This window comes from Macaca nemestrina, chromosome 16, assembly GCF_043159975.1.
Source record: "Macaca nemestrina isolate mMacNem1 chromosome 16, mMacNem.hap1, whole genome shotgun sequence".
NCBI classification, from domain to species: domain Eukaryota; kingdom Metazoa; phylum Chordata; class Mammalia; order Primates; family Cercopithecidae; genus Macaca; species Macaca nemestrina.
The window spans coordinates 80,386,279-80,400,166 of record NC_092140.1 but is presented as its reverse complement, the minus strand read 5'-3'; the positions used below and the strand labels follow the sequence as shown (position 1 = coordinate 80,400,166).

At 40.9% G+C, this 13,888-nt stretch overlaps 1 protein-coding gene across 4 annotated transcripts in view; it reads left to right on the top strand.

Annotated features, from left to right (window-relative positions):
* Positions 1–13,888, top strand: part of LOC105490674 (leucine rich repeats and calponin homology domain containing 1) — a 204,122-nt gene that overhangs the window by 25,013 nt on the left and 165,221 nt on the right. The gene's annotated exons all lie outside the window — the stretch shown is intronic.

The window sequence follows — 13,888 nt, the reverse complement described above, 5'->3', positions numbered from 1 at the left end:
TTGGAGTGATATCCCATTATATTCACAGGTCCCACCTATACTCAAAGGGTGGAGGATTGTACAGGATGGATATAGTGTTGAAAGAAGGAATGAATGAAATGAATGAATTCTGATAGCTGGAAGCACCGGCAACTAGCTTTTTTTTTGTAGCATGAGTGAGAGAAGGTATTGAGTTTCTTATTGCAAAATGCTGCTTCTTGGTAACTATAAGACATAAGCAGACAAGAAACAGCAAGAAAGGAAGGAAGGAGAAAAGAGAAGGAGAAGGAAATCATTATTTTGGGACTGATTTTCAGTGGTGGTTTCAAGGCATTCTCCCCACCCTCCAGTCTACTGTTATTTACAATTGCTAGAGAACAAGAGCTGGGAGCCTCTCCTTGGTTCTGCTCCTGTGGCATAGCCATGGGGGATGTGGAAGGGCAGTGGTGCCCAATAAAGGGAATCTCCATCAGCTTTGGTTTTAGTTTCCAGAGATTGAGCCTCTGCCTTAGGCTGAGAGAAAAACTTAGTGTCTTTATTTGCTGCCTAATAATCACAGGCACATGTGGCACCTCCTCCCCCATCCCTGCCCCTCCTCCTCCAACAGTGAGATGCATTAGGTGTGGAAAGGAAGCCTTCATTTTAAATCTCCTGGCTATGGTTAGCTTTAAAAATCAAATGGAACTGTGGCCGTCTGTGTTTAATTTGGAAGAGCAGAAAGGATGCGTGCTTTGTGGCGCCTGCATAGTGAAAGCCTCCATGACTTAATACCACTGCCCAGCCTTAGAAGCTTCCCATGCAGACAATGGCCCTGCTTCCCCATCCGTTCTTGGGCTTGGGTGCCACCTTATATAAACATTGCTGCTTTTAGTGCATCACAGAAGCAAAAGGATGACACATTAATAGCAGCTGGAGGATCTCATTAAAATTCGGAGGAAAATATGAAGGCTGGAGCCTGGTAATGTACAGACAGTAAGTCTTTGTCTTGTCTATTTAACAAATGCATGCATTCTAAGTGCCTTGCTGGATGGTAAGAACCAGCATTTCAGCCAGAAGTACCATGTGCTTCTCCTTAAGAGTAACCTATTTCTGTTTTTCAATTCCCTTATCCCTTCTAAAAATAATATGCTGGTCTTTTGGACTCCCTGGAGAACTGAAACAGCTTAGCGACTGGGGCAGTCCCTGAGAGCTGGTACAGAAACAACTGTTGCTAGCTTGGATTTGGAGACGTTTGAATTATGCAGTCGGATGCTTACATTGTGGGAGGGGGATGTACAGGGTATGTAGCCTTCGGGCCAGAAAGGACAGGGAAGCACGCCCTGGGGGGCCCTCCTGGGGTTGAGAGGAGAGGCATTCTCTTAGCTTTATTTATGTTGTTCACTGGTACAGCCAGACTGCAACCTCTCAACTCTTCAGAGAAGACCTAAGGCTGACAAAATTCACTCCCTCATGAAGAACACTGGGCTGTTTCTCTCTGGTGTGTAGGTGGTGGGAGTGAAGTAGAGGGGCTCGCTGTGTGCAGGGGAAGGGCTGCCTTCTCAAGAATTTGTATGTAGCCCTTGGACTAAAACCAAACTATTCCAAAGGAATGCTTCTTTTGGAACCCTGGTCCAGTCCCTCATTCAAGCAGGAGTGCCCTCACTCTGCTTGACTGTGGATGGCATCTGATTGTGTGCAGAAGGTTGCACCGGATTGCCACCTGACGCGGATCCACAGAACACAGTTTAACCCTGGCTCTGTCAGCAAACATCTGTGTTTATTTTTCCAACTCTTCAGAGAGATATGAATCATCATGAAAAGTGTACCATCTCAGAACTCTATGGAACAAGCTGCCAATAGAAGATAGGTTGAAATTATTGTGTCTTTTTGCCTACAGTTACTTTTTCTTTCTTGGAATTTCTTTTCTTTTCTTTTTAACCATATATGCCAAATTTGCAGCTGGTGGCAAAAAAGAAAAGATTATTTTCCCTACATTAATGACTTCTTCAGCTGACTTGAGGAATAGGGTCACCAGCTCCTTTTTCGGAGTTTAACACTCAGTCTGATAATATGAATAACACCTCAATAATCACAACAAGAGCGGATAATCTTCAGTATCTTTCCTGAATTACCTTTTGGCTTTTCGCCACCTTGTGTGTACGTTTCAGAGTTTGTCTTGCTGTAAAATCATGGGAAGGCATCCGATTACTTTGTTCTTGATGTACCTGAGTAATGTGAACATCTGAATAATTGAACAAAAGTCTTGTTTGAACAAAAATCTTGCTTCAGAAGCATCTGTCAAATTGTTAGTCATCTGACAATTTAAAATGTCAAAGCATGAGTTGGCTGATCTTAACCTTAGCCTGTAACATTGTTAATTTCATGGAGCTTCAGAGTAACTTGAGAAGGCTTGCAGTCTGTACCTGAAAAAGCCAGGTTTAGAAAGTGGCTCATGAAGAAGTAAAACCTCTCAGTCAAGTGGAATGTGCAAGGGAACCCCTAGGAGCATTTTGGCATGAACATTTCTTTTGAGTTTTCTAGCCCAAGACCCCTTTATAACATTTGTTCCTCTCCCAGGTCCTCCTCCTACCACCTCTAATTTTTAAATAAGTTCTGTTAAACTCATTTTTGGATAATAAGCTAGCTCTGAGAAAGCTTGGTAGAACTATTTTCAATGAAGGAGTTCTAAAACTGATCGTATCTCTTGTCACCGAATTATAACCTGACTGTTGCCTGTATCTGAAATTCTAAGATAGCGAAGAGAGTTATTTGACTTTTTCTTGTAGGGCCTTTCTCTCGTTACTTCCTTGCTGGAATCCTATGTGCGATAATGAGGGAATGAAATTATCCAAAGGGTAATTGGCAGTATGCATCTTACCCAGCAGTGCAGTTGAAACGACTGCAGCAAAACTGTAGGGAAACAAAGAAACAAAGGAACCCATGTTTTCTTGTAATGCTACCGTTTGGGGGTCATGCATGCCACTTTCTGCTTCAGCAGCCTTAACATGGGAATTGGGGACACTTACTTTTTGACCTGGAACAAATCTTTAAGACTTGCAAGCCACCAGTTGATTCACCTTTTGTAGCAGGGCTTGTATGATAAACTCTTTTGTGAGAACAAAAAGAAAGTCCCTTCCCTTTTTGCCATTCTTGTTCTGTAGATTAATTAGCAAAGACGAAGTGGAGAAACCTGTCACTTGCAAGACATTTCTGACATGGAGTGGACCAAGTGGAAATGCTTAAATGTGTTGCAGGGATATCAAAGGGACTGAGCTTTTGGAACAAAGAGGAACACAGCCCAAAGGGAAATTATACAATTTTCAGTGCTGGGTTGGTTCTAATACAGTTCTAGGAAAAGAGGCTTATGCACAAAGGCTGAGCTCTTGTCTCTGTTGTTCTTCAAATCCAAAATATCATTAAAATACTAGTAGTGGTTGTAGTTGTATTTCAATAACATTTTGGATTTGAAGTGTGTAGCTGGAACTTACTCTTTGTTAACGGATGTATCACTGGGTGAGCTTCTAGACTGCCTCACCAATGGATCTAGCATTACCTTGGTGAATGAAATAAGGTAAAACACAGTCCCTGTATACCAGAAAGCAGGTTCATGTGTCCAATGCACCGTGTCATTTGGAACTTTGCAGGTGTGGTTTTCCTTTGCTCCTTCAATCTCCTCATTTCTTTCATTGCCTGGGTGAAGCCTCTGCAGCAGAAAAGCTTTTGCCTCCTCTCTCTCACCTCAGCCCCCTAGACCTCTGTGTGCAGTTGCAGGATGATGTTGACTGAGCCTGGAGCCATCTTAGGAAAAGGCTTCAAGTGAGGCTAGGTGGGAAGGCCCCAGACAGAAATAAATTCAAAACAACAACCAAAGAACTGATAGGTAGAATGAAGGAAGTGGGACAGAGGAGATTCAAAGGTGGGAATTAAAAGAGAGAGGTACAGTAAGAATAGCTAGCGTCCAGTGAACATGTACAGTGGACCATGCTGGACCATGCATGGTTCCAAGCACATTCAATTTATTACTTCATCTCAGTCTCACGAGAACTCTATAAGGCAAAGGTGTGACGTTCTCATTCCCGTGTTAGACGTGAGGAATCTGGAGCACAAATGTGTAAGTAATTTTTCAGTTGAGAAGTGGACCTATCAGGGTTGAACCCAAGCAGTTTGACTCCAGTTAATGTCCTTCGCCACTTTATATTGAACTGAGAAAAGGCGGGACAAAAGTCACAACAAAGGTGGCTTTGGCCTTCAGAATATTCCACCTACTGCCATTAATATTCCACCTCCTCAAGCCCACATGCTCCTGTTTTTTTTTTTGTCCCCCCATTCCATAATTAATCATCCTTGCGATAAAAAAGAATTTTTGAAAATTAATTTAGGAAAATTAAGTCTTTGGGAGACTGAGACAGGTGGATCACTTGAGGTCAGGAGTTTTAGACCACCCTGGCCAATATGGTGAAACCCTGCCTGTACTAAAAATTCAAAAATTAGCCAGGCGTGGTTGCGGGTGCCTGTAATTCCAGCTACTTGGGAGGCTGAGGCAAGAGAATCGCTTGAACCCGAGAGGCAGAGCTGGCAGTGAGCCGAAATCATGCCACAGCACTCCAGCCTGGGCGACAGAGAGAAACTCCATCTCAAAAAAAAAAAAATAATAAATAAATAAATAAAAATAAATAAATAAATGAAAAGAAAAGAAAATGAAGGTCATAACTGAAATCTACTCATTTCATGATCTTAACAGTCTAAAAAAACCTGATTGCTATTGCAGTAGGACTGTTTAAAGAAGGAAGGATAAAAATATACTTTAAAAAATCTGAGCATATCGAAAGACACAAAGGACCTTTGTTACCAGTCACTTCTACCAATGGAAGAACAACTGTTGCTCTCATCTTTTTTTTTCATCATTTCATCTCCCCAGTGGCTGAGATCGATAAGAGATGCTCCATGGTTGCTTTTGAGTTCCTTTGGATGTCTTAATGAAGAGGTAAACATAATGTTTTTTTTTTTTTTTTTTTGACACAGGGTCTCATTCTGTTGCTCCTGGCTGGAGTGCAGTGACACAATCTTAGCTCACTGCAGCCTCGACCTCCCAGGCTCAGGTGATCCTTCCACCTTAGCCTCCTCAGTAGCTGGGACCACAGGCATGCACCACCATGCCCAGCTTTTTAAAAATTTTTTTTGTATTTTTAGTAGAGACGGGGTCTCACCACGTTGCCTAGGCTGGTCTCGAACTTCTCAGATCAAGCCGTCTGCTTGCCTCGGCCTCCCAAAGTGCTGGGATTAAAGGTGTGCACCACCGTGCCCAGCCACATACTGCTTTTGATGGAGCTAAACAGTTAACTGCTACCAAGCTCTCCACAGAGGTTACTGGGCTCAGGAATAAAAGGCGTCTACTCCAAATCTGGTAGCACCTTACACCACAAAGACTTGCTCTCTCAGTAAGAAAACAAACGGCAGTATAGTCGAGGGTGGAGGCAGGAAAAGAATACATTTCTGAAAAATGTGTTCCCAAGAAATCCATGTTAATGCCAGAGACCATCCAGTTTTTATATATTGCAATCTCAAGAAATATTCTGCCACAGATTCTCTAAGGACTGATCATAACACACAAAACCTTTTTATCTTTTGTAAGTTTGTCAGTTCTAACATTAAATGCTTAATTTTGACAGTTATCAAGACAAGTCGATTCCAGCTTTCCTTTTTTAAAGTTTCAGGTGAAATTTGCTATAATCTCATGCCCATCCTCAGGCATTGCTGAAAGTACTAATATTCTGTTTGCTTTTGAGTGCTAAAGAAATATAGCCCATGAGATTACTGGCCAAACTGAAAAGAATGAGGCTCATTGTACCAAAATGTCTTTCTTGATAAATTAAGTCAATGATCTATTTCCTGCACTAGAGGTCTTGATTGGGTATGTCACAGTGTAATTTTGTTCTCCTTCTGAGGCACACCTATTCTCCTGCTCTTTAACTTGGAAAGCTCCTAACTCAGAAACCACTCTGTTCAAGCTATTCAAAGATAGCTTCAGATTCCTGGCTGCCTATGCTAATGTCAGTACTCACCTCTGGACAGGATATCTAATTTTTAGATTCTAGGCAATTGAAAATAACTAACTTCTCTAGGTTTTTCTTCTGTTGCATAGAGTAAATGTTATCAATGTGATTTAATCTGAGTAGATTACTGCAAAGTTTTGAACATAATCATTTATTTGTGTTTGTGTTATTTGCTATTGTTTCAACTGAGGAATTTTTCTTTTCTTTCTTTTTTTTTTTTTTTTTGAGACGGAGTGTCACTCTGTCTCCCAGGCTGGAGTGCAGTGGCGCAATCTCCACTCACTGCAACCTCTGCCTCTCAGGTTCAAACAATTCTCCTGCCTCAGCCTCCCAAGTAGCTGGGATTATAGGCATGAGCTACTGCGCCCAGCCAAGGAATTTTGCTTTCTTTAGTCACCTAGATTTTGAACTCCTCGAGGTCAGCAAACTTACTTTTCACGTGTTTTTCCTTCTTATAGAATAATATTTTCTCGATATGTTTTAGAGGTGATATTTTATAGGCAGTGGTTAAAAACTGAAAACTTTAACTGCTTTAAACTCTGAAATTCTAGGCAATGGGATTTGTACTCAAAGACATAGGAAAATTATGACACTTTAATTATAGTCCTGTTCAGTTCACCACTGGGGTGGTTCTAATTTTAGTCCATGGTGGCTTTCTCCCAGGAAATCTAAAGTACTTTACACATATAGCGTCATTGTTTCTCATAGCATGCAACCTTACCCCAGTGTTTTCACATGTGATTTGAGAGCTCGCTACCCAAATTATGGTCCATGCACCAGCAGCACTGGCGTCACCTGGGAGCTGGTGGGACATGCAGGCTCTCAGGCCTCACCCAAGACCTCATGAATCAGAGTCTGTATTTTAACACGATTTCGGGTGATCTGTGTGCACATTACAATTTGAAGAGGTAAGACACCAAAGTTAACTATTTTTCCTGTTATCACATGACAAGTAGATCTCTAGGCCTGAGTCTGGGTTGCGTAGCTTGTGATGCTGATGTTGCAAAGATGCAGGCGCCTTCTTTTCCCTTGATGATGCAGAGTCCCCTCAGCTCCTGTCGGAGCCTGTGATGGTCTCTGCACTCCGTGTTTTTCTTCTTAGGCTCTTTATCTGTACCCGCGTTGCTTTTGTCCCTTAAGGTTTTGTCCCTTTGATTTCCTCTTAAGTGCTCTGAACTTAATCATTTTTTTGTTTCTTAATTTTAACATGGCCATTTCAGTCTGATGACAGTTTTATAATCAAAACCCACATGGAATCTGTTAATAATGTTTTATAAAGCAGCAGTTGTTACGAAAAAAAAAAAAAGTGGATCTTCCTGAGATGAGGCTATATGTAAAATAGGGGTGGAATTTGTATGCCAATTGGGAACTGATGGAGAAGTGTATTTTGGTCTGCCATAGAAGTTCCTTCTTCAAACTACTTTTGCACAACTAAGCAATGAAAGAGCAGAGAATTCTCAACATGCTTCACTACTGGAAAGTAAAGGGAAATTTATGGGGTAATAGTGACATTGAGAAGTAGTTCTTTAAAGAACTGCATTTTTCATAGGTAACTGGAAACATTTCCAACTTTGAAAATGAACAGATGTCTTTTTCTCTCATGTTTCATAAGGCTTTAGAAATGAGTAGGAACAATTTGGTAGAATTTCTTACCTATATTTCAAAACATTTTGAGTCTGCTTGTTAAGATGTTTTAAAAGCATTAGGTCCTTACAATTCTGCTACTCAGAAGAATGCATTTCTATACCTGCACCAACTTTGTAGAAATTAGTGTGATCTGAAACTAGTTGTTCTGAATGTGCTTTACGTAAATATGTGTGGCTCACTCAAGTAATTTTCATTCTTTAGATTACATCTCTCGATCTTTTTGGATGTAACTGGATTTGCTGGAGTTAAGAATGAACGTTGTCATTCCTCCTGCCCACCCCCGCCTTCCTCAGCTATTGATGTAATAAATGTAATTACGGTACTAAGAAATCCTTTCCAGCTGAAGGAACAAACCACAAAGACTGTGCTTTAAGTCTTTGTAATTTTTTTTCCTTTTAAAATCTAAGCCATGTATTCAGATTTGGGCGTGATTTTTGCAGGTGTCTATTTTTAGAATTTTCCCTGTTTTGTAATTTCCCAGTTCTCAGTCATGAGTATTGGGGAAAAATGCACATTAAAATTGGTTTTTACTTTTGTTTTATTTTAAAATTTGTTTTGAGTTTTATAACCTTAAAAGCCCCATGCATTCTTTTCATAGCTTGCAACCCCAAGAACATGGCAATGGAACACGTTTATTGCCAGTCTAGCATCTAGAAAAAGTTAATGCCTGGATGACACAAAGTAAATGATTGTAAAAAGTAAGAGAGAGAAGAAGAAATGATGACAGGCAGGGAGAAGGATCAGCGGGTCTGACCACAGAGGTGGCGCATTTTCCTGAATTTAGCAAGATAGTTGTTGCCCAGGAAGGTCTCAAGAGGGCCACATGTGGGGTCAGAGGTTGCCTGTCACATGTGGTTGGCAGCCAAAAACAGTGACAGCAAGGCTGAGGGGAGCGTTATTCATTTCTTCATTCGGTTCGGTTTTTGTTTTTGTTTTTTGAGACAGGGTCTCCCTCTGTCACTCAGGTTGGAGTGCAGTGGTACAATCTTAGCTCACTGCAGCTTCCACTTCCCCAGGCTCAAGGGATCCTCCTACCTCAGCCACCTGAAAAGCTGAAACTATAGGCACGGGCCACCAACGTCCAGCTGATTTTTGTATTTTTAGTAGAGATGGGGTTTTGCCATGTTGCCCAGGCTGGTCCCAAACTCCTGAGCTCAAAGCAATCCGCTGGCCTCAGCCTCTCAAAAGTGCTGGGATTACAGGCATGAGCCACCATGCCCAGCTTCAGTTCATGTTTACTGAGTTCTCTCCCTGGGTTAAGGAATGATACTGTAGCTTTAACAGTGAGGGTTAGGGGCCAGGATCAGGTCCTGGGATGTGTGGCTGTATTTTTCTGGCATGAGCAGCTTTCTCTGGCATTGGTTCTTTCCAAGCAGGAAAGTTTATTAGACTTTTGCACAGATGTGGTTGATTTCACCCAGGATTTTGTCTTAGTTTTAGCAGCAGAGACAGTGAATCTCACTGGGTCTTAATCAGGAAAAGAAGTTGGCCGTTCAATGACCTCAGGAGTGGCTTCTGGCTTAGACCCTGGAGATGCTGTGTGGTTTGCTAAGGATCAACTAGCTCATGACAAATACGAGAAGAGACTTAGTAAATCTGGACCTTTTTTACCAATCCAAGTTGCTTGAGTTGTAAATGATCTAAAAATAGCACCCTACAGACACTACTTGTTCAGGGTGAAATCTCTTACTTCCATTAGCCCTGATTCTAGAGAAGAGTGGAGAGATGGCCTTAGGTGCCCTCTTTGTCTTTGACTGTATATGTGGCACACTTTCTTCAGCCAATGGAATGACATACACTGTATGCGATCTGCAACAGCCTGAAAAGTTGCATTACAAATAGAGTGTGCAAACAGTAGTACTGATTAAGTGAAAAATGTTGAGGCCTGGGAACTGATTTTTGGCACTGACAAATTAAGGCAGATTAGACAGCCTTTCAGGACACTTTTGATAACGCTACGTGTGTGTGAAAGAAGAAAGTATCAGAAAAAACTTTAATAGAGTTTCTTACTAAGAGTACTCTTAGAGTACTGGAACATAATTGTGGATGCCTAAGAGGAAGTGTTTGAGTCAGAAAAAATTCAGTTGTCCTGAATCGATGAACAAGTCTCTTTTTAGAAAATGCTTCTTTTAATAGTCATGGTTAGTTAGGACTTAGAGACAAATTACAGAGTAGCTTATTGTTATTGCTGTTGTTTTATAATAAACTTTTGGAGATGAACTTCATTAAATGCCCCTGCTCTGGTTTTGTTGGTGAAAAGCTGAAATAAATCTGTTCTTCTTAACATCTGTGGTGATATAGACTTGAAATTATAATCTTAGCATGAATTAGAGGAGCTGTGAGAAACAGTGAAAATTCATATATCACTTTTTATTATACACAGTGTATGAAATTAATAATCTCTGCATTCTCCTCCCAATTGCTGAAATTATTCTTACTGTTGCCATTTTATTGTGGTACCACAGAGTATGTAAGGGATGCTGGGGCTGAGACTATTAGCATTATGGGAATATTTAAATATAATTTAATATGAGAAAAATCAGAGGAATGTTCAAACTCTAGGCTGTATTTCTCTCCCTAATGGGTAAATCCCATCATATATCTCTGACAGAATTGTAAAAACACCGAGTTATTTGATCTTTCCTGACTGACTTATCTTGGAGTCATTTATATTTACAACATGCTGTGCACCAAAGCATGAAAAGCAGAAGCATACAGTTTCGCTCTCATCTGAAGTCATAAAATATTTTCTATTTACATAGTAAATCTGGGATAGATTATACTAGAAAACCTCTACAAACCTGAGATACTGAAAGTGGTAGCCATTTTCAGAGACAAATAAGTAACCTATTAGCCTGATTAGATGTCTTTGCTACTTACATGATAAATATGGCATAACTTCCCTTGTTTACTCTTTTAAATTTCCCTATAGATGTTCTTACTTTCTTTTTATATGTTTAAAATCTTAGTAGCATTTCATCCCCTCCTCCAGCTTTTTATGGTATAAAATGTTAAACGTGGAAAAATTGAAGAATTTATGTAGCACATCTGTATATCTACTACCTAAATTGATTAACATGGTGCTATATTTAGTTTCTCGCTCTCTCTCTTTTTTTTTTTTGAGACAGAGTCATCTCGCTCTGTCACCCAGGCTGGAGTGCAGTGGCGCCATCTCAGCTCACTGCAACCCCCGCCTCCTGGGTTCAAGTGATTCTCCTGCCTTAGCCTCCCAAGTAGCCGGGATTACAGGCGCCAGCCACCACATTCAGCTAATTTTTTTGTATATTTAGTAGAGACGCGGTTTCGCCATGTTGGCCAGGCTGGTCTTGAACTCCTGATCTCAGGTGATCTGCCTGCCTCGGCCTCCCAAAGTGTTGGGATTATAGGTGTGAGCCACTGTGCCCGGCCTGCATTTGCTTTATCTAGTTGTGTGTGCGTATATGTGTGTATGTGTGAAGGTATGTGGATGTGTGTATATATATGTTTTTTGCTGAACAGTTTGAGGTTAATTGGGGTAAGCAGATGTCATGATGCTTACCCTCTACATTCTTTTTTTTTTTTTTTCCTTAAGGCAGGGTCTCACTGCGTCACCCAGGCTGGAGGGCAGTGGTGCAATCATAGCTCACTGCAGCCTCAAACTAATGGGCTCAATTAATCCTCCCACCTCAGCCTCCCAAGTAGCTGGAACTACAGGCACATGCCACCACACCTGGCTAATTTTTATTTTATTTTTATGGAGACAAGTCTTACCATGTTGCCCAGGCTGGTCTCAGACTCAAGTGATCCTCCTGCCTTAGCCTCCCAAGTGTTCAGATTATAGGCATGAGCCACTGTGCCTGGCCTAAGTTCTTGAACATCTGTCTCCTAATAATAAGGGCATTCTCCTATATAAAGATGCTGACATTTCAAAATATGAAAAATTAACGATAATTTTCTCATTATATATGGTATGCAGTCCATATTTAAATTTATTCAGTTGTCTCCAAATTGTTTTTTATGGCTATTTATTTTTTTCCCTAAATTCAGAGATACACAGTGTGCATGCATTGCAATTCGTGTTATAGTCCTAAACTCTTTTATGTTTAATTTAGCATCTAGAACACTTCTCTCACTTTTTTTTTTTTTTTTTTTGAGATGGAGTTTTGCTCTTGTTACCCAGGCTGGAGTGCAATGGTGTTGTGTCGGCTCCTCTGCCTCCTGGGTTCCATTCTCCTGTCTCAGCCTTACGACTAGCTGGGATTACTGGTGCCCACCACCACGCCCGGCTAATTTTTGTATTTTTAGTAGAGACAGGGTTTTACCATGTTGGTCAGGCTGGTCTGGAACTCCTGACCTCAGGTGATCCACTGGCCTTGGTCTCCCAAAGTGCTGGGATTACAGGTATGAGCCACTATGTCCGGAATTTTTTTTTTTTTTTTTGACATTGACTTTAGGAAGAGACCAGGCCACTTGCCTTGGAGGACATCCCACATGGAGGATGTGCCTGATTGTTTCCTGTTGAGGACATTCAGTTTCGCTCATTCATGGTTTCCTGTAAACTGGAAGTTAGGCCAGAAGTTTGGAGTTTATTAGTTCAATTAATCTTTTTTGGAAAGGTGAGCTAGAGGAGACTAAGAAAAAGTCATTGTCATCTTTGCAGAGTGATTTTCCTTAAAACTCTGTCCTCTGTGATATTGAGAAAGTCACAATATTGGAAGGTGATACTTGTCAACTTCTGATTAGAGTCCCTTCCTTATTTAAAAAGACATGAACTAAAAGTTGACTGGGTTTCCTGTCCTCCCCCCTTCACCCCATCTCTTTCTATCTCCTCTTCTTTGTTCTTCCATGGCCATGAGTATGTGCCACTAATAGGACATTTTCTTACAACGTGGCAATTTCCTTGTATATGTTTATGTCTAGCCCACCATTCTGTGAGCTGCTGACCACAGGGAGGTGTTGCTTTTTCTGTGATTTCTTGAAACCCAGTATAATTCAGTGTTATCACAGGCCAATTTATTAACCTTTAAAACTCTCTTCTTGGCCAGGCATGGCGGCTCACCTGTCATCTCAGCACTTTGGGAGGCTAAGGCAGGAGGATCACTTGAGCCCAGGAGTTTGAGGCTGCAGTGAGCCATGATTGCAGCACTACACTCCAGCCTGGGTGACAGAGCAAGACCCTATCTCAAAAATAAAATAAAATAAAATAAAATAAAATAAAATAATAAATAAATAAAAGTCTCATCTTAAACTTAATGGGGAAAGGAATTTTCTGAATCTACAACTGAATTGTCTGTGCTTGGCCAGCAGGTGTTTTCTCAAACGGTGAGTGGCTTCACCTTCTCGCTCTTCCCTAGTTGAGCTACTTTCACTCCCTTCTGGTCTTCATATATTCCCAAATGAAGTGAGAAGATAGGTCTGTATATCAATGACTATCCTTTTTTTTTTTTTTTTTTTTTTTTTATCTTTTGGATTTCCCTTTTAGGAGCTGTGATGTGTCTTCTCTAAACTTAATTTTTCATTGCTTATGGCTTTTTTTTTTTTTTTTTCTTCCGTGTAAGTGCTCTGCGAGCCATACACCTGTGGAAATACAGGGACTCTCCTTCACTTTCAAAAAGCTCAGAATATCGGTTAGACAAAGCCCCTTCCTGCCTGGACATTCAGATTGGCCCTGTGGACTTAAACTGTCAAGCAAGTATACTTTTTTGTGTGCCCTGCAACTTGGCCTAAACTTTGCTATAAATGGCAAAGTTACTGAATTGCCTTGGCTCCATACCAAATGCTGGAAATAATTTTAGGATATAAAAACACATCTTTCATACGAAAGTATTTCTTTTAGGGTCCCTTGATGAGCATGTATGTGTGTTACTCATTTTCCTAATGAATTAGTTCCTTTCTTCAATTGTAAGGATAAACCTTCATTAATCTCTAATTCGTTGGAATGAAAATGATTCCAGTAACATTTTTATGACTTCAATGTGATTCCTTTATGAAAAAGCATAATGGAATGGCTCCTTTTTTTTTTTTTTTTTTTTTTTTTTTTGAGACGGAGTCTCGCTGTGTCGCCCAGGCTGGAGTGCAGTGGCCGGATCTCAGCTCACTGCAAGCTCCGCCTCCCGGGTTCACGCCATTCTCCTGCCTCAGCCTCCCGAGTAGCTGGGACTACAGGCGCCCGCCGCCTCGCCCGGCTAGTTTTTTGTATTTTTTAGTAGAGACGGGGTTTCACCGTGTTAGCCAGGATGGTCTCGATCTCC